Here is a 20840-nt window from a genome sequence, read left to right as displayed (position 1 = left end):
GGCCCCCCTGCCTGCTGGTCTGCCTGTGTAGCCAGTCCCCTGCTTCAGCATTAAAGGCCTGTCAGATATATTGAGGGCTCCAAGATTCTTTTCTGTTTGCCCAAATGAACCATGAGACTGCCTGGTCTGGGGCGCTTGCCCCTACAAATGGCGTTAAGTTGGCAGGATTTGACGCAGACGGAGACAGGACACAACACATGACTGAGAATCAGTTTTTGTCCCCTCATCAACGTTACAAGGAAATGAAGTTGAATATACCAATGTTATTTGAGGGCCTCCTATATCTAGATATCTGGGGGAAGAATATTTCAGACAGAAGGGCATAGGCCCTACGGTGGAAGTGAGCCTGCCATCTCAGGTAATGGCAGGAGCCCATTGTGATGAGAGCAGAGAGGAGTGGGGTACCAGATCACAAAAACTGTGTTTTTCAACTTTATTATGCATAAACTCATTTAGAGATCTTATTAAAATTTAGATTTTGATTTGGTTGGTTTTCAGTGGGTCCAGAGATAGCAAGCGCTCAGGTGATGTGATGCTTCTGGTATTAGGATGGAACTTTGATCAGAAAGACTTAAAGGGCCTTAAAAGCCACTATGCAACTATGTAAATATGAGACTTTTGAAAGCACCAAACAAGTGAGAAAAGGAGGGCTAAGAATTTAACCCTGGAAATTCTAATATTAAGAGGGTGGTGAGACAAGAAGGAACCAACACAAAAGCCTGAGAAGGAGAAGAAGGGAGAGAAATTGGAGAGTAAATAAAGGCCACTTAGTGAGGCATTTTTCTGTGAAGTGTGGGTTTATCAGTTATTTGTTGTGTAAAACATTACTCTAAAACAGTGACTTAAAGCAACAAATTTTATTATCTCACAGTTTCTGTGGGTCAGGAATTCAGGAGTGGCTTCTATGGGTGGTTTTTGGGTCAGTGCTTAGAGTGAGGTTTTAGTCAAGATACTGGTTAGGACTGCAATCATCTGAAGGCTTGGTGGTGTGGACGCATTTGGGGTGTTATACCAGGATCTCCTGCCAAGATGCTTACAACACTGAGGCCAATTCCTATTCCCTACCACATGGGCTTCTCTGTAGGTTGGTTAAGATCCTTACAACATGACAGTTGGCTTCTTCCAGAGATAGAGCCGCTATCTACTAATATAGTATTATAACGTTGTAGGGTAGGTAAACGGTATCAGGCTTTTCTGCCCTCCTGCCATTAGGATAGATGAGGGAACCCTGTGGTCCTGAATGCATGCCTGATGGCGGGCACCTGAAGTGGGTACACTTGGGCTGAGAGACTGGACTTTTAAGGGCAGTGTCACAGGGATGCCAGCAGCAGCAAAAGCCGAGAAAGAAGCAGAGGAGTAGAGAAGCCGAGAGAGAAGCAGAGCCATGAGAAGATCAGAAAGAATGTGAGAGAAGGTCGGAGAGCCCAGAGTGAAGACTTGCTGGGGGCTGGGAGGCCTGCCAGCCTCCTGGCCCCCCAGCATCCCTGTCTGCTGTGTACCTGGTAAATCCCAATAAAAGCCTGCAAAAAGCCACTGAGGACTCTGACTCCTCCTTTACCCGGTCTGCTGGATCATAGAAAACCTGCACTGTGTCATTCCTGCCACTACAAACATCTATTTTGACCTATCCTTAGAAATCATGTTCTGGCTCTTCTGCATTTTGTTGATTATATGGACACAGTGTGAGAGAGGACTATGTAAAGAGAATGAATGCCAGCAGTGTGCATTTTTAGGGGCCATCTTCAAGATTGGGTAATCCAGGGTGAGCAGGAAGTTGGAATGATAGCTGGAGAGGAAGATTTTTATTGTTCATTTTCTTTTTTATTGATAAAAGCAGTAACATATTTGTATGTTGAACCAGTATAAAAGAAACTTGATGCAAAATAGAGAGGGAAGAATTGCAGAATTATCGTTGAGTTAGGAAGTAGAACATAGTAAATGAAAGAGTTTGGTTGTGGCCTCACACGTATGGGGATAGTGCATTTAGAGTAACAGGAAGGAAGGGTAGAGAGGGGGAGTGAGGGGGAAGTGGATGGGCTAAGGAAATGTTTGGCTTCTGAGCAGCATTTTAACTGCCCACAGGGTCTTGAATTTAAATGAATTCAAACCAAGATCAGTCAGTAAAGCTTTTACCTTTGTTCCAAACACATTCAGCATATAAAGACAGGTAGAGTGTCAAAGAAGAGTTGCATTTAATCAGTGTGTGCTTTAGCCAGACTAGTAAAATACAGAAAAGGGCATGGTTAGGACAAATGATTATAAGGTTGGACCTTGGAATTTAACCTCCTTAGGAAAGTTGGAATATCGGTATAAGAAGTGAGGGAGGGCAGCAATCTCACTCACTGCCCAACTGTGACTATCCAGGTGCCTCTTTTCACCAACTCTCCCCCTCTGCAGGGCAGCAGCTTCCTGCCTGCCCGTGCCCTGTCAGGGTTGCCTGCCTGCAACCATGCAGGCCTCTCTTAGCAAACCTGTCCCTTCTGGGGCACTCTTCCTGCCTGCTTGTGTCTATGCAAGTGTACTTTACTTTTCTGTCCCTTTTCCTAATGAACCTGCCCTTTAAATATGAAAAAAAAAAAAAAAAAGAAGTGAGGGAGAATGAAAAGAATATAGGATCAATGGGCAGTAAGGTCCTAGTGGGATCAAAAGAGTATTTGAGCCAGATACTAAAGGGAATAAGGTAGAAAGCTTAGGAGGAGGTTGCTAGAAGGAGGAGAGGGACCCTTTAGAATAAGTTGATGGAGACTTGCCATTATTAGCAACAAAGAGGTCTGGGGTATTGACATGACGGTGAATGGCTGAGGACAGGTAGAGGCAAAGATCATTAGAGCAGAGGAATTCACAGAAATGAGACCATTGGAAGGGTCATGTTAGTATAACCAAAAACAAAGAAGGAAGAATGACTGTAAAGGAGCAAGTAAAGTCTTTGACCTCTGAGCAGGAGTAACTGGGGTCTTATAGACAGTAGCAGTAGTGGGGATAGCAGGTGTATGGGCCAGTGATGTTAGAGTTAAAGCTGGAAAGTTTTAGGGAGCAGGAAGGCAGACTGGTAAGGGAAAATCATTGAGAAGCAAAGTGGCTATCTTCCAGGCACAGTGATTTTGGCATTAGAAAGAACAGGTAGGACCATCTTTACCCTCTGGGAAGACTCAGACTTAGGTGAGGACAAGAAGGTGATGGGAGAACACTCAGAGCCAGTGCATTATAGAGGGCAACCTGATGAATTTCCAGGATTGGGTAGGGTGGGTGACAGACTAGAAGAGGGGAAGGCTAGTCTAATGGGATGGGATAAACATTTGGAGATGGGTACTGAGAGCCTCTGACTTGATGTCAGTGAGAATAGAAAGCAAAATGTCATTAGTTCGGGTGCTTTTTCTGCAAATGGGATGATGAGCCTTTAGGTGTGGAGAAGAGGGTGGGTGTGTTTCCTGTGACTCCTATAGATGGTGTTGTTTCTAGAGCCCTGCGCTAACTTTTCCTTTCCAATAGGACAGGCAAAGAAAAGGCATCCAGCCAGTCCTTCTAATCAGGGGTATGACAAGGAGAAATGACTGGGAAAATAGAAGACAGAGTGGAACACTTGAATTTGGTGTGCTGGTAAACTGACTCTTCAGACAAAACAAAAAAGTAATTTCTGTGGTTTAATATTGCCATTTCAATAATTTCAGGCTGTCAGAGGTTCAAAATTTGAACAGTTTGCAAAATTCCAGAGTGTCATCTTAGCACTTGATAGTGGGTATAAGCTTAGTTGCACACCATACACTTTTTCTTTTTAAGAAGACAGGAAAGTTTTATTCTTTTTTTTTTTTTTTTGAAGAGAATATTTTTTTTTTTAAGATTATTTATTCATGCATACAAGAACCAGGGTACAGGCCAGATGCATGGGAGAGTGAGAGGACTGACCAGAGACACAGTGGGGGGCAGAACAGGCAGACGTACTGAAATACACTGCTGAGGGGAGCAGCAGGCACGACAGGAGAAGTCTGTTGCACCATGTGGGTATCTCCCTGGCTAGCCAGGAATCAAACCCGCACTGCAGAGGCTGCAGACAGCTTCACAGTGCTGCGCTCAAATGCCCGTTTTTTTTTTTTCCTTTTAAAAACAAGATTTATTCTTTTTTTCTTTTCATTGAGGTGGCATTAGTTTACAACACTGTAAAGGTTCTAAGAGTACATTTTCTACCTGTGCAGCTGCATATATCATGCCACACATACCACCAGTTATCCAGTCATCATTCAGTACCCTCTGCCCATTTCCTCCCTGTTCCTTCCCCACTAATAACCTGTTTCGGAGCCTAAGGGTTTGTTTTTGTTTGCATTTGTTTTCCTTATATCCGCAAATGAGTGAAATCGTGTGATACTTGTCATGCTCCTTCTGACTTATTTCACTTAGCATAATCCCCTCAAGTTTCATCCATGTTGTCTCAAATGTCATCTTTTTTATGACTGAGTAGTATTCTGTTGTGTATATATACCACCTCTTTATGAATTCATTTATGTCGTACACTGGAGGCCTTTCTATATCTTGGGTATTATGAATAGTGCTGCAGTGAATATAGGTATACATATACCTTTTTGAATTAATGTCTTCATATTCTTTGAGTAAATACCCAGAAATAGATACTGTTTCTATTTTCAATTTTTTTCTTTTTAAAGATTTATTTTATCTATTTAAGAGCCAGGGTACAGTCCAGATGCGTGGGAGGGTGAGAGGATTCACCAGATACAGAGCGGGGAACAGAACAGGCAGACTGAAGAAATGCACTGCTGAGGGAGCAGTGGGCGAGACAGGAGAGGCCTGCTTGCCATGTGGGTTGCTCCAAGGCCGGCAGGGATCAAACCTGCGCTGCAGAGGCTGTGGACAGCTTCACAGCACTGCACTCAACTGCCTGCACCATCAGGGAGGCCCTGTTTTCAGTTTTTAAAAAAAAATTGTGGTAACATTGGCTTTCAACACTGTATGTGAGTGATAGGCATAGGATCACACCTCCTCAGGTGTGTGTCACCATAACACAACCTCCACAAAAGAATTCTCAGCTCTCCATAATAATCCAAATGCCCCTCCCTATTTGTTTCCCCTCCTCTATCTCCCTTTCCTGTAGCCTCAATTCCAGTCAGATTTCTATTTTTTGTTATTGATTTGATTTTGATTGACCCTTTGTTTTGTATTCCACATCTGGTATTTGTCTTCTCCTGACTTATTTTACTTAGCATCATCCCCTACAGTTCATCCGTGATGTTGTAAAAGGCAAGAATTCATCTTTTTTTTTTATGGATGAGTAGTATTCCACTGTGTATATATACCACATTTTTCTAATCCATTCCTCTGTTCTTGGGCACTTAGGTTGTTTCTATAACTTGGCTGTTGTAAATAGGGCTGCAATAAACATGGGAGCACATATTGGGAGAAATATTTCCTCTTTTTCTATTTTTAGGAAGAGTTTGAGAAGGATAGGTATTAAGTTTGATTTTGAGGTTTGGAAGAACTCACTAGTGAAACCATCTGGGCCCAGGGTTTGTTGTTTTTTTTTTTTTTTGTTTGTTTGTTTTGAGACTATTGATCATTGTTTTAATTTACATTTTCAGTCAGTCAGATGCAGTCTGTTCAGTCACATGCTTGTGATTGGTCTGTTCAGGTTTTCTATTACTGATTCAGTCTCAGAAGGTTGTAAATTTCTAAGAATTTCTCCATTTCATGTAGGTTATTCAGTTTGCTAGCATCTAGATCTCCTTATTAATCTCATAATCCTCTGTATTTCTGAAATCTCTGTTGTAACTTCTCTTTTGTTTCTGATTCTGTTTATTAGTGTTCTCCTTTTTTCTTAGCTAGAGGTTTATCTATTTTGTTTATTCTTTCGAAGAACTTTTTGTTTCATTGCTCTTTTGGACTGTCTTTTTAATTTCCATTTATTTTAGCTCTAGTTTCTACTGTTTCCATCCTATTATTTTTGTTTCTTCTTTTTCTAAAATCTTAAGAGAAGAGGTAAGGTGTTTTATTTCAGTTATTTCCTGATGAGGGCTTGTATTGCTGTATACATTCCTCTTAGTGCCACTTTTACTGTGTCCTATATTTTCTGATAGGTTGTGTCTGGCTTTCCAAAACCCCAATCTAATAGTGCCTTGCTAAAAAGGCTACACTCCATATGCCAGGAGGTGCTTTACTCTCCCAGGCACCACTTCCACACCTATGCTTTGGTTGACTCCATGAGTAGGCACAAAAAGCCTGCTGAGGAGACTGTTTACTCTAGCCACTTGCAGTTTCTTTCTGTGCACTCTCTTGTTGAGAAGTATGCAATCTCCTCTCTCTGGGGCTTCAGGAGAGTCTGTGGGACTGGTGGGAGTATTCCTGCTTTACTGTTTCTCAGTCTTTCTATCTTTTCCAATGGCTTCTGGCTCTCCTTAATGCTAAAACATTTGTCCTCATGCCTCGAGCTCCATGCCAGATGTGGCTGCTCTCTTCAGATGCCTATTCTTGGTATACCTGAAAGAAGCAATGATTTATAGGCCCTGTCTGTCCACCCTTTTCTTGCTCTCCCCCGTATCAGACTGTAAAATTGATTCTATTTCCTTTAAAATTGTTTTACTTACCCTATTTGGAAGCTTTGGAATCAGGAAGACCTGAGTATGAATACTAATCTTCAGTTTTGCATCTTTATACTTAAGTACCTTACTGAGCTTCAGTTTGCTGGCTGTAAACTCAGGCTATTACCACCTCTCCCTTGTCTCATTGTAAGGATTAGAACAACAGTTTCCAAGATGGCAGCTACTATTATTATTATTGTCATCATCTTAATGTAAGATATTACAAAAGAATTAAAATACCAAAATATATCCTTGTATTTTCTTGTGCAAATGTAACGGGTATAGATTGCACTTCACTTTTTGGAGAGCAGTTGGACAATCTAAGAGCATGGATTTAATTCATTAATTCTGTTTCTAGAGGCTTTTCCAAAGAAAATAAGTAAGAATATGTAAAAAATATAGCAAGAAGATACTTATTTGTAGCCTTCCTAGAAAAATTAGAATCTATCTAAAGGTCTAACTGTTGTACAGCAGAAGACTCTACATTTTTAAAACATAATGGATAGAATTGTTTATGTGAAAAGATAATCCACTGTAGTATAAAACAGATTATAAAATGGTAGGTACACAATGATCCAGTTTTTATAAAAACATATATAAAGGATAAATAAAGAAAATTGTTAGCAGTGATAGCCTCTGGGGATGTGTGTGTGTGAGAGAGAGAGAGAAAGAGAGAAAGAAAGAGAGAGTGTATGCTGATACATATTATTTAATACAAAGTCTAAATGGCTTTTTAAATTGCTTTTATTTTCTGAGATTTATAATAAATGTGTTTTGCCTTTTTTTTTTAAGATTTATTTATTTATGCATACAAGAGCTGGGGCACAGGCCAGAGGTGTGGGGTGTGAGAGGATTCACCAGAGACAGAGCAGGGAACAGAACAGGCAGATTGACCAAAGTACACTGCTGAGGGGAGCAGCAGGTGAGTCAGGAGAGGTCTGCTGCACCATGTGGGTTGTTCCCTGGCTGGCCAGGGTATGGAACTCGTGCTGCAGTGGCTGCTGACAGCTCCAGAGGTTGTGTATTAACCCCTTGTGCCACCAGGGAGGCCTGTGTTTTGCCTTTGTAATAAGAAAACAGTGATATGTAATGTTTGTGCATTTGTATGTATATGTGTTAGCTTGCTACATGGTGAAAAACTCTGAAGATGGAAGCATACGTTTTGCTTTCTTACTAGTCATGAGTGACTCTAGCAGTCTACTTCATTCATTGTCCAGACCCAAGCCCAGTCTTCTGACTAAGCTAGATGAGGCGCATTGACTGACACAGAGCCCTGTTCATAGTCACAGGGGCCTGGTCAAAATTTAAGTATATATTGTTCCATTAAAATTCCATATCTTCAGGGGTCTTGATTTTAAGCTAGTAGAGGATTGCTGTAGAAAGTGTCTAGTGAATGTGACACAAGAAAAAAAAAAATATATATATATATATATAAGGGTAAGTCAGCAGTTAAAGGCATTCTAAAAAGAGGAAATGATATTTCTTTAAATGCCTTTCCTTAATATTGTTGAATTAGCACAGTCCATTTTAGAGAAACAGGACCTTGTGATTATCACAAGTTGCTCAAACAATTAGAAACCAGAACATTTACTCTTGTGTAAACTAATACATGAGTCACAGTTAAACAGTATAATAACTAATCTGTCAGATCCAGTACTGTTCTTATATCAGAGGACTGAAATATTTTCTGAAATTTGTTTACCTTGAGCTAAGTAAAAAATAACTTGCATATTCTAACAAATTATCTTTTTCCCCCAATTTTTTAGCAGATGTGAGAGTAAATCAGTATTTAAATTATGTGGATAGTATTAAAAGGGAACATTAGCCTTATTGTAAATATTAGGCCATTAAAGGACAAAAATAATTTATTGGTTTTAGAAAACTGAACAGCCTGAAGAGTAGCCCTGAGAAAGTAGGCATATCGACACCCTCTCCTGTGCTTCCTCTCCGTTTTCTTTCTTTTTCTTTCTGCCTCGCTCCTTTCTGCCTCCATTCTTCATCTTTCTTTCCTTTTCCTTCTTTCTACAAGGGAAGTACATATACCAGACACTGTTCTAGACATTGGGGGTATATAACAATGGACAAAGTGGATGAAAATTTCTGCTTGCATCGAGTTTACATTCTTTTATTTACAGACAATATAGAAATGAATGTATATAAAATACTTTATGGTGTTAAGTGCTATAAAGAAAAGTAAAGGAAGACGGGGATAGAGTGTAACTGGGCAGAAGGTGGAATGGACAGAGAAGAGAGGGTATTTTAGAAATGAAGGTCTCTCTAGGGGACCTTTGACAAGAAATTGTGTGAGGGAAGAAGCCATATAGAAGAACAAAGAAGTGTGACGAAACCTGTGCTAAGAGGGTGTCCAGGTGGTCCAAGAACCTCAAGGAGGCCAGTGTGGATAAGGTTAGTGCTGGATGAGGCCAGACAGGTAGACTCATGTAGGGTCCTGTTGATCACACTAAGTTTACTCACCTGAGTGAATTTGGAAACCATTGGAGCACTTTGTTGTTATAACAGCCAGTACTACTCTAACTAATGCAAAGAGTGACATATATATTCAGCAGATATTTGTACATATTTAGTTCCCCTTAACTAGGAAAAATTCAGCTAGCAGGTAATGATTGTATTATTACATGTATGTCTCCCGTTTGAGTAATGTATGAGATATTTTTAGCATTTTAATGATACAATTTTAATCATATTTCTGATTTTTTCCCTGTTACTGGTTTGTTGTTGGATAGTTGTTTTGTCCTCTAGAATTTGTTAGACTAGTAAGGTGATAATAGTTTTCTTAATTGTGGTAAAAAAAGACTTAAAAATTAATAGCTTAACCATTTTACTTATATATTCAGTAGTGTTAAGTGTATCTACATTATAAAGCATATCTCCAGAACTTTTTCACCTTGCAAAACTTTGTGCCCGTAAAACAACTCCCCATCCCTCTAACATCTGGTATCCAACATTCCATTTTGTCTATGATTTTGACTCTTATAGGTACCTTGTATATGTGGGATCATACAGTATTTGTCTTTTGTGACTGGCATATTCTACTTAGCATAATGTCCTCAAGATTCATACATGTTGACCCTTGTGTCAGAACTTCCTTTTAAGGTTGAATAATATTCCATGTATATATGAATCATATTTTGTTATTCATTTGTCTGTTGGTGGTCACTTGGATTGCTACCCCTCTTAGCTATTGTGGATAATGCTGTGAACTTGGCTGTGCCACTACTGGAGAGTTTTCAATAGAGTTAACAGACTAATGGTCTGACATTTGTTTTAAAAAATTCATTTTCTCTCTGGCTCTTCCCTTTCTCCAGTAAAGTTTAAGTAGAGACTTTGTGTTTGTTTCTGTTGTGTTCCAAACACTTGCAAACAGTGTATGACACATAGTGGGTACTCAGACATTTGAAGAAATAAATGACAGAACTTAACACTTTTTTGTGGAAAACGTGTGATCTACCTTGTGGTAATTCAAATATCTTTTGTTCTTTACTATATGGGGATTTCAGAACTCATTGAAAATCTGAGGATAAATGTAGACTTTCCCCAGAAAAGTGAACACATAAATATGCTAAAATGTTTACCTACAGTCTTCATGGGTTCTTAAACTCCTGATACCTGTAGGAGGCTTTCATACATAACTGGGGCACTGATTATTGACTTGCAGTGCTCATGCTACAGTGATATGGGTATGTCCTCAGTAGGCAGTGCCTTTTACTACAAGTGGTAGGCTATATAGCACTATCATTTTTCATCAGTCTCATTTCATAATGGCAGGACTGATTTACTCCAGCCTTACACAGTAGATAGATACTGAATCTCCAACTGTGCCTGAGTGCCTAACTCCTGAAAGCTGCTACTGGGTGTACAAATCAGAAGACCATGCCTGCAGCCCTTTCAGTTCTGTGTTTTAGTGTTCAGTTTCTGTCTATGAAGTTGCTTATCTTCTTTTGGACATAACAATGTCTCAAAAACATTTTAAAAGATTTATCTATTATGTATCCAGCGAGTGTTTGGTATAAAATGACAATCTTAAAGGGTGAACTACAGTACCACATGATTGAGAAATTCCCTCTCACTAAGTTAATTGTTCACTAAGCTAGTGTATGAACTGATTGTGGATGTATGTGGGTGGTGGGGGGGTGGGAAGTTCTTGCCTCAATAGAAATTACTTTTGTACGTAATATACAAATTTCTATATAGAAAAGCAAAAATGAAAATTTAACACCAAACATTTGGGATCATTGCTTAGAAGAGATTTCTTTACCAAAAGGCCCAAGCCTATAAGCCAGAAGGAAAAAGAAAAAATATCGGATGGTTTCACTTCTAGGAGGAATATAGGGGAACCAAGTAAGGGATCAGGAAAAAAAATAAAATTAACAGGTAATTATAAATCAGAGACATTCTGCAGGGGAGGGAGAGGCATCCAAACAGAGGAGGGAAGAGCACAAGGGACTCTGGTGATGGTGTGTGGGTGGATTGGTGATAGGAATTTTATGGGGACTACATCTGAGAGGAGAAAGCAAACATTGTACAAAAATGAACAATGATATAAAATATATATTAATTAAGTAATTAAAAAAGAAAAGGAAAAGTACTTAGGAAAAATAAAGCCTTTAGCATTAATACTTGTTAAAAAAAAAAAAAGCCCAAGCTAAGCTTTTTTGGTATATGTTCCAGAGTTATGAAGCAGAATGAATCTAAAAATCTAATGTTTTTTACTGCCATTTCCTTTCTCACTTGAGAAAGGAAAGGATCTTTATCTCATCTCTGATGTTGCTCTCAGTGTGAGCTAGGAGACCCAACTGCAAGCAGCATAAGTAGCCCAACTTTTCATGTTTATGTGTATGTATAAGTGTGTGCAGTTATAGAATCGTATTTATACACATGTGCAGTGACACAGTGGGTGTGCCCTGTAACACTGAGTATGCCTAAATAACTTCTTAGTTTTTGAATGCTGTCAGTAGAGAAATGGCTTATTCCAGCACTGGGGTAGGGAAAGTACACAGTGAACCTGGAGTTTTTTATGCCAAGAAAGGAAGTACTCAAAACATAATGAGCAAATATGTCCATACAGTACTACAATGGGAATTGCTGAGAGAGAGAGAGAGACAGAGACAGAGAGACAGAGAGAGAATGTAGGATGAAAGGCCCATATTTGTTAGAGAAAATGTACATGCTAATGGGAAGAGCCAATATGAAAAAAAGGTGATGCAGGAAAGGGAGGATCTAACCAAAGTGGCAAAGTCTTTGTGACAGGAAAAGGAAATTATAGGCGATAATCAAGGGTTTAGGTTTAGTACATGAAAGTAATGAGAAAAGGAGATCACTTGTATGCTGAAAACCAAAAACAGAAAAATGCAATTGCTGGAAGAATGCAAAGGGAGAGCCACATTAAAGAGATACTTTGGAAGATAGAATCAATGTGGTTGGTAAGGGAAAGACAAGCTTTCTGCTTTAGATAATTAGGTGAATGATTGTGTTCTTTTCTGAAACAAAATATATGGATGAGTTTGGGCAAAAGTTTTGTACATGTTGATTGTGTATTGCCTGTGATACAACTACGTGGAAATACTCATTAGACTCTGGAGTTCAGTGAAGTGTTCTAAGCTGTAGGTAGATATTTTACAGTTGGCCTATCTAAAGTTATGGTGGGGGGAGCCAGGGAGGGAAAGGGGGGAGGGAGAGGAGAAGAGAGGGAAGGAAGGGGAGGAGAAGGCAGGGGAGAGGAGAGGAGAGGAAGAACTGATACATGACTATAAGATGGATAAGAGCTATAGAAATGGGAAATAGATGAGTGGTTCCCTAGAGTTGAGAGTTAAAGGGGAGTTATTGAAAAGGAGCATGAGATTTTGGAGTGATAAAAAATTGTCTAAAGTTAGATTGTGATGTTTGCACAGCTTTATAAATTTACTAAAAATCCCTGAAGTATATGCCTTTAATGGGTGACTTATAGTAAGGAAATTATGTCTCAGTAAGATGGTTTTAAAAAGTTACACAGTTGGTTTAAAAAAGATATAAAGCTATTAGGAATGGGGGTAGCTCTAGAACAATAATAGTGGAGACTATTAACTCTACTTGTTGAATGGTTAGGATCCCATTATTTATTATGACTTTGACCTCTGTTCTGGTGAATATATTAAAAATGTTTGTAATCAATTTCTTGTCCTTTTTATACATGTTGATTTTTGTCCTATAGAATTTAAAAAATAGGGCCTCCCTGATGGCGTAGGGTTAAGTCTCAGCATTATCACCACTGTGGCCTGAGTACTATATCCGGCCAGGGAGCTACCCACGTGGCACAGAAGACCTCTCCTGTCTCGCCTCCTGCTCACCTTAGCAGTATATTTCAGTAGATCTGCCTGTTCTGCTCCCCACTGTGTCTCTGGTGTATCCTCTCATCTCCCCCCACCTCTGGCCTACACCCCAGTTCTTCTATACATAAATAAATCTTTAAAAAAATTAAAAAAAAAAAAAGATTCTTTGCTCATACACGCGAGAACAATGTTACCTATGTTATTGAGAAAAAAAAATTCACATATCCCTAGCCTTTCAAAAAATAAATATGTTAAATCTTAGTCTGAAAATTTAGGGATGGTCTAATACAGAGGATGTTATTTTATTGTTTTCCAAGACATTAATTAATGATTCTTCTACTTGTCTTCACTGATTTGAAATGAAAAGTTTGTTATATTTTTTATATACACGAAGATTAATTTATGGGCTCATTTTTATTCCCCTGTTGATTATAAACACTAGCCTTTAGTGGCATCTATTTACAAATGATTTATGATTTTATTTTTTTTATTTATTTTTTTAAAGATTTATTTATTTATTTATATTTTTTATTTATACAAGCACTGGGTACAGTCAGAAACGCAGGAGGGTGAGAGAATTCACCAGAGCCAGAGCGGGGAGCAGAGCAGGGAGAAGGACCGAAGTACACTGCTGAGGGGAGCAGCGGGCGGCAGGAGAGGTCTGCGCACCATGTGAGACCCTCCTCAGGTGGCCGGGGAGCAGCCGGGGATCGAACCAGCACTGCAGAGGCTGTGGGCAGCTTCGCAACCCAGCGCTCAACCACTGCGCCACCAGGGAGGCCCTGATTTTAAACTAATTTTTTTCATTAAAACATTTTTAGTGATAACATTATGCAATCATTGCATTTGAAAAGCTTAGTCTATCTTAAATTTTTGTTAAATGTGTAGTCTTTTTTTTAAAGATTTATTTATTTATGCATACAAGAACTGGGGTATAGGCCAGAGGTCTGGGAGGTGAGAGGATTTGTTATGGAGCAGTCCCGATATAAAACGGGTTGCCTGGCTGTGAGTCCTCACCCGCGTGCTTAAAAAGGGACTTATTAATACTCCACTACAGGCACACACAAAAGGTTAATAAAAGGTTTATTTACAAGGGAAAGGGAATTAAGGAAATGTACAACTCAAGGAGAAAATAGGGAAATAAAGTCTTTAATGTGTCCTACCCTATCCGCTGATCCGGAAACCCAAAGGCACTCTCAGAGCTGGCCGTGCGTGAGCTGCGAGCTGGCGGGGAGCCAAAATGGGGAATCCCCCAAAGCCTACCTGTCTGGTTTTATACTAAACTTGGCTGCTTAACCCCACCCTCAGGTTCCAGCAACCTTCCCTTTGGTGATGGTGGGATTTGTAGTTCCCAGTGTCTTTTGGCTTTGGTCTGGAGTGGGGGCGGAATCCACAAAGCCTGTATGGAGTTAGCTTTAGGACATCCTTTCCCCCCTAACAGATTCACCAGAGACAGAGTGGGGAACAGAGCAGGCAGATTGACTGAAATACACTGCTGAGGGGAGCAGCGGGCGAGATAGGAGAGGTCTGCTTTGCCATATGGGTTGCTCCCTGGTGGGCTGGAGATGGAAATCAGGCTGCAGAGGCTTCTGATTGCTTCACAGTGCTTAACCAAAGCTTAACCCCTTGTGCCATCAGGAAGGCCCTGTGTAGTCATTTTGGCTTGAATTTTCATTGTTGTTTAAAAAACATGTAAATAGGAATTTATGTTAAAGATTCTCTGAGACTGGGCCTTGCAGGTGGCTCAGAGGTTGAGCGCTGGGTTACAAAGCTGCCTGCAGCCTCTACAGTGCCAATTCTATCCCTGGACACCAGGCAAGGGCCCCACATGGCGCGTCGACCTCTCCTGCCGCCCGCGGCTCCCCTCAGCAGTGTACTTCATCAGTCTGCCTGCTCTGCTCTCCCCTCTGGTTCTGGTGAATTCTCTCACCCTCCTGCACTTCTGACTGTACCCAGTGCTTATATAAATAAATAAATAAATAAATCTTAAAAAAAAAAATTCTCTGAGACTGATGTAGCCTAAAAGTATGTGGTAGTAGAAGTATACTTTTTTTTCTGTGGGATCATTAATATGTAATTTGAATTTTGTGTGCTCTGTAAAGGAGATCTTAGGCAGAATTCAGAATACTGCTTTTAATAAAGAACCAGGAATTTTGCAAGTATTCTTGAGAAAATTATTGCTTCCAACATAATTTGAAAGGAATTTTAGCTTTGCAATATAATGCTTGTACACCTCTAAGTTAGAAAAGCAAATGACTCTACTTAGGAAGACATTATTATGCCAGATAAATATAAGGAAATTATGTAAGGAGCAAATGATACAAAGATTACTGTTTTCTTATTTTATACCCATATGTTTAAAATTTTTTAAATGTCAAAGATAATACTCTTCAGTTGGGCGATTCAAGCTAGTCTTATGTAAAAATCCAAAAAATTTGAAATCTCTGCTGCTGTTGCACATGCACTGCTGGCTAGTCTGTCCTCGCCTTGCTTCTCACCCACATCTGCACTCCATTGTTGTTCAGTCCCAGGTTGGGTATGAGCAAGTAGCTGGCAGCTGGGGGCAGGGAATGTCCTACACATCCAGCTATGCAGTCATGTGGTCATCTGTGCCATTTGAGTGTTCTCTTCCTCCAGCCTGCAAATTGAATTATGTGCTCCAGAGAGTGAAGAAGGAAAGTAAGCAGCTGTTTCAGGCTCTGTGGGTAGCTCTAAAAAACAAAAGACAAAAGTGGAGACTATATCAACTCTACTGGTTGAATGTTCTTAGTGAAGAGAGCCAGAAGTTGGAGATTATTACTATGTTTTCTTTCCTTTCCTTCTTGCCAAACATTCCTTTAAGCAGTTAAGTATTTTGGAGGCCCTGAGATGAACCATTCACTTGGTTCAGAAGTGCCAGGCACAGAGGTACAGAAATAGCAAGTTTCCTTTTAGGTTTTGGCACTAGTTTGGCATTGGAAAGCTGCTCTGGCTCATACCTGATTGGGTAAGTCTTCAAGGTGTATCCATTGAGGTTAAAGCAGTACCTGATCAGTCCCTGTCCTACAGATGTCTCTTTTCTGTGGGTGATGCATTATGCACAGACCCTGAAAAGAGGGATGACCCCAGTAGTTGGGCTGTCTAAACTTAAGGATTTTAAGTGAGCCAAATGTTTGACAGAAATACACTCGTGTGTGTGTGTGTGTGTGTGTGTGTGTGTGTGTGAAAGTTTGAGGTGGAGGGAGAGGGAAGAGAGAGAAGCGGGGACAGAATGAAGTTATAGAAACTAAATGATGCTGAAAATGAGAATGGGGTACTTAGGTTATGTCAAGGAGCAAAGGAAGAGAGATAAGATGGCATATATCAAAGCTGTTACTGGCTAGAACCTAAGTAACAGGGTGGTGATCAGTTGGAGACATAGGAAAAGGGTAACGGGGCAGTGAGCTGCTGCAGCTATGGATTAGGTTTGCAGGTCTATATTGATCTTAAGGACATGCAGGAAATTGTTACAAAGCAAATGACAGAACTTAGATCTCCCCAACTGTATATTTTGTGAGTTAGTTAAAATATTAAGATTAACCATGTGTGAACAATGCAGTGTTTTTAAATTAGGCCAAGTGCCACAGTCATTACAATATATGAATTTTTTAAAATTATGTTTATAGAGGTTATAAAATACTACATATATTTTTAAGGGTATAGGTCTGTATCTATACAAATATATGAATTTTATGTGAGCTACAGTTTTCTCCTAATGAAATTTCATTGTGAATATCTGAGATGGGTAATAACTCAAAATTCCTTATATTATTTACACTGTTGGGATGTTTCATATTTCTTCAAACTTTGTAGGGAAATATTTTCCCCTAAGTTTCTGTATAATAAAAGTGTAAGTATTGAAAGTGGTCCTTTTTTTTTTTACATCTGAATGTTCCTATCATATTTAAAAGGAAGTTGAATGTAGTATAGTAAAAAGAGAAAAATGAGATGTTTGTGAAACGAAAAAGGCAAAATAATTATAGAAAATTAAAGCAACTATTTCAAAAGTTGTGATGAGTTTTTAAGAAGAAAGCAGAGGGAATATTGTTTTAGTTGATTTGGCAGATGAAACAAGAACAGATTTAGCTTTCCTTCCTGGCTTTTATTTTGCCCTTCATTTCTGTTTTCTTTCTCTAAAAATGAGTATTATAGACCTTCTTCTGTTTTAGCTGTTTGGCTTTCCCTGAAAGCTCCCTTTTCATATACTGTTGGACCTGATTACATATCTGCCCTTGACAACCCAGAGTGCTAAAGAACAAGAGACCATCTGATAATGAATTTCTTGGATAGGTCATTGTGGGGTTCCCACAATTGGCTCCTTGTAAAGCAGGTTTAGTACATCAACACTACATCATGAACCAAGTTTGTATAATTAGTGTGGTGTCTCCCTACAATTCCCCTTCCCCCCCTTTTAATGGCAAATAGGTCAAGGTGATGTGGGATAATGTGACTCACTGGAGTGCATGAGGCAGATGTTAAAAAACAGCTTCTGTAATGCCAGAAATGGTGCCCTTGCCATATATTTCTGACATTTTCACACAAGTCTCTGTCCTCAGTAATTTCAGAGTACTTTCTAATATTTCTTGACTATTTTCCTCCCTGTGTCAGACCTTTATATGAATCGGTCTCATCTACTTGACTGTGAACCCTCTCAAGGCCAGGACTGTGCCTCATTTATCCTTGTATCCATTTTACCTTGACTGGTACAAAGAAGCCACTCAGTAAAGGTTAGTGAGGTAATTGTTTAAAAACCACAAACATAATTCTAGACGTCTACCTTTTGCTCTGTGATGGATGAGTCATGTATAGTTTTCATTTAATAACACTTGCTCTAAACTACTTTGGCTTTATACAGACTTACATGGGAGAGTTTCAAAAATAAAGCTAAGCAAAAAAACCCCCAAAAGCCAAATCATCTATTGCCCTGCTTCTCAGCAACGATACTTGTTAGTATTTTTAATTTTATCTTTTTTCCTATGGACATGTATATATTTTCATAAGATGTCACATCCAAACATACTAGTGTATAACCTATTTTTTTATCCTAACAGCTCAGTGTTCAATTTCCATAGTATCAAATTACTTCAACATTTTTTTTTGTAGTGTTCAATTTAAATAATTCCTTATTGCTCAGTATTTAGGCTGTTTCTTCATTTAGCACAGTGAGTTTGATCATGCAAACCTCTCTGACTTCATTTCTTTTCCCCTCCAAAGTTTTTACTTTGGTAATGTTGATCTAATTTAAGACTTTAAAAGCCTCATCTTTTCTTTCACTGCTGGTTTGGTGGTTTTTTGTTTTTGGTTTTTTTTTTTTTTTGGTATCACCACACTTCCCACTTTGCCTACACATTTTTGAAGCCTAAGCTTAGCCATTCCTCCACTTTGGAAGTTTTCCCAGAGTGGATTAGTTTTCCCTCCAGCGTGCTTCATGGTTGCAATTTGTACTTTCTTCTAGAAATACTCAGTCCACTGTATTTTAATTGCATGCTTTCTTACGTATGTCTCCCACTAGACTATAAACTCCTCCAGGAAGGGAACTGTGCCCTGCTTTCTGTTGTATTTACCACCCCTGAGTGCAGAGCCATGAACTTAGTAAATATTTTTTTGAATAAATGAATGTATGAAACTTCCCCAATTTCCATGTGTATCTTTTACATGTGGTGATCTATAAAAATCTCATCTTTTTTATTTATAAGCATAATTAATGATACCTTATTTGTAAAGGTTTTTATACAAAATATTTTCAGAACTTATTTCGTGTTAAGTTTTAATTTGTGGTAATATGCAACATCAAATGAACTCATATTGTTTAAATACCTAAGGTAATAATCTTTATTGATAGGTAAGTGGTAATGGTAATTCTCATACTTATATCATCTTAACTTTTCTCGGAGAATTTGCTTACTAAACAAATTTTAGTTAATAGATTATATTTTTATTTTAAGCTTGTCTTAAATAATTAGGTTCTAACTGATGAAAGTTTTATAATTATGGTTTCAACATTTTTAAAATACATAATGAAGCTGAAGACTCTTATTTATTTGTAGCTAATGAATGCCTCATAATAATTTGGCTTTGATCAGATAAAAAGAGTAACCGTACAACAAATACTTGGACAGGGATCAGAGAACCTAATAGTAATATTAGAAAATAAAAACACTTGATGAGTCTCAGAAGATAGTGAATTCTCCACAGTTCTCTATATTGTTATTAAATGACAACTATCCTTCTTTACTTTTCATAATGACTCTTTATAGCAGTGATTCCCACTTGGAGGTGGTACACATTGGAGGGGATGAGAGAGGTTGTGCTGAGTCTCCTTAGAAGCTTTCCAGATGCTTTTCTGTCTCTCTCCACCTGTAACTATTTCCATCTGTGGTAAGCATGAGTGATGATCAGGTGTTGAAGGTTAGTACATGCTGGGAACCATTGCTTTGCAAGAAGACTAACAAATTTCTTCATCAGAAAAACCCATAGTGACAGAGTGTAAGGGATGTTGGATTTGGAGTCTGCAGACCAGTATTGTAGTCTGCCACTGATTAGTTATGTACGCTTAGTCAGGTCATTTAACCTCTCTTTGCCATCATCTTCCTTTCTGTAAGACAAATGGATTGGATTAGGTGATCTGTAAACTCTCTTTCAGAAAAGATCTGATTTTTCTGATGATCAAACGTATGAAAGGAATATTGCTCTTAGAAGAAGAAACATGAATGAAAAATGAGATTATCCCTTTGTGTAATGTGTGCTATCATGTTTTTTTTATGTTTAACAGATAACCAGTATTACTACAGGTTTTTAAAGCACTTCAAATAAATCTTCAACAAGTAGTTTCAAATTGCTGACAGCTCATTATCGCAGAAAAAGGAAAATCCTGGTGAATTTTTTTCTGTGCTCAAGCTTTTGAATCTAGGACAATGATGTCATCTGGCCTCATTTTCAATATCATCTCCCTGTTAACAACTTCTAACTTGATATCTGCAACCTGTGTTGCTCCTCTGAAACTGCCTGTCAACTTTCTGTCCTCTGAGATATCTAGTGGGCATCTCAAACTTAATATGCCTAAAATTGAATTATTTCTCTACAAACATACAATTCTTAACATCTTCCATATCAAAATATTTCTGATCAAGACAGAAATTTTGGAATCATTTTGATTTCTAAATAATCAACTAGCAAATGCTTTTTTTGGTTGTATTTTCAGAATATAAGTGGAACTCTCCACTTCTCACCAGCACTCCTTTTTTTTTTTTTTTTCAAAAAAACATTTAGTTATTTATAGAAGCACTGGGTACAGTCAGAAGCGCAGGAGGGTGAGAGAATTCACCAGAGCCAGAGCACGGAGCAGAGCAGGCAGAAGGACCGAAGTACACTGCTGAGGGGAGCAGCGGGCGGCAGGAGAGGTCTGTGCACCATGTGGGACCCTCCTCCAGTGGCCGGGAGCAGCCGGGGATCGAGCTGGCACTGCAGAGGCTGCGGGCAGCTTCGCAGCCCAGCACTCAACCACTGCGCCACCGGGGAGGCCCACACCAGCACTCCTTTCTATTGCTCTTTTCCCACTAGAGTTTCTTCTGAGAACATTCCAGATTCACTCCTTCTTCAGGGATTTTGCTTTGTTTCTTTTTTCTGACTGAAACTCTCCCTTCTGATATTCACACATCTGCCCTCTCATCCTTCTAGTTGTTCCTGTGCAAACCCTTTAGTGTAGGGTCTGTGTTGACCTATTTAAAATTGTATGTTTCTCCCACCACCACACACTTGACATTTATTTTCCTCTGTAGCCCATTTCCTTACCCTACCGTAAGGAAAAATGTCAGGCTTTTCTGCCCTCCTGCCATCAGGATAGATGATGGATCCTTGCGGTCCTGAATGCATGCCTGATGGCGGGCACCTGGAATAGGGTGTGGGCATAGGTAGA

At 39.1% G+C, this 20840-nt stretch overlaps 1 protein-coding gene across 5 annotated transcripts in view; it reads left to right on the top strand.

Moving 5' to 3' along the window:
• SPIRE1 (spire type actin nucleation factor 1) overlaps positions 1 to 20840 on the top strand; it is a 174345-nt gene that overhangs the window by 39178 nt on the left and 114327 nt on the right. The window contains exon 1 of one of the 5 annotated variants that reach the window (XM_054694227.1): positions 17634 to 17652. The exons of the other annotated variants lie outside the window; for them this stretch is intronic. The gene's annotated coding sequence lies outside the window, so the exon portion shown is untranslated. Of the gene's footprint in view, positions 1 to 17633; positions 17653 to 20840 lie in introns of those variants that run through there. 5 annotated transcript variants of the gene reach the window in all.

The sequence above is a fragment of the Talpa occidentalis genome, unplaced genomic scaffold (assembly GCF_014898055.3).
Source record: "Talpa occidentalis isolate TD23 unplaced genomic scaffold, MPIMG_talOcc4v2.1 talOcc4.13, whole genome shotgun sequence".
In the NCBI taxonomy this organism is placed as follows: Eukaryota; Metazoa; Chordata; class Mammalia; order Eulipotyphla; family Talpidae; genus Talpa; species Talpa occidentalis.
Note: the sequence above shows the minus strand (reverse complement) of the source record. Positions and strands in the feature narration are given on the sequence as shown.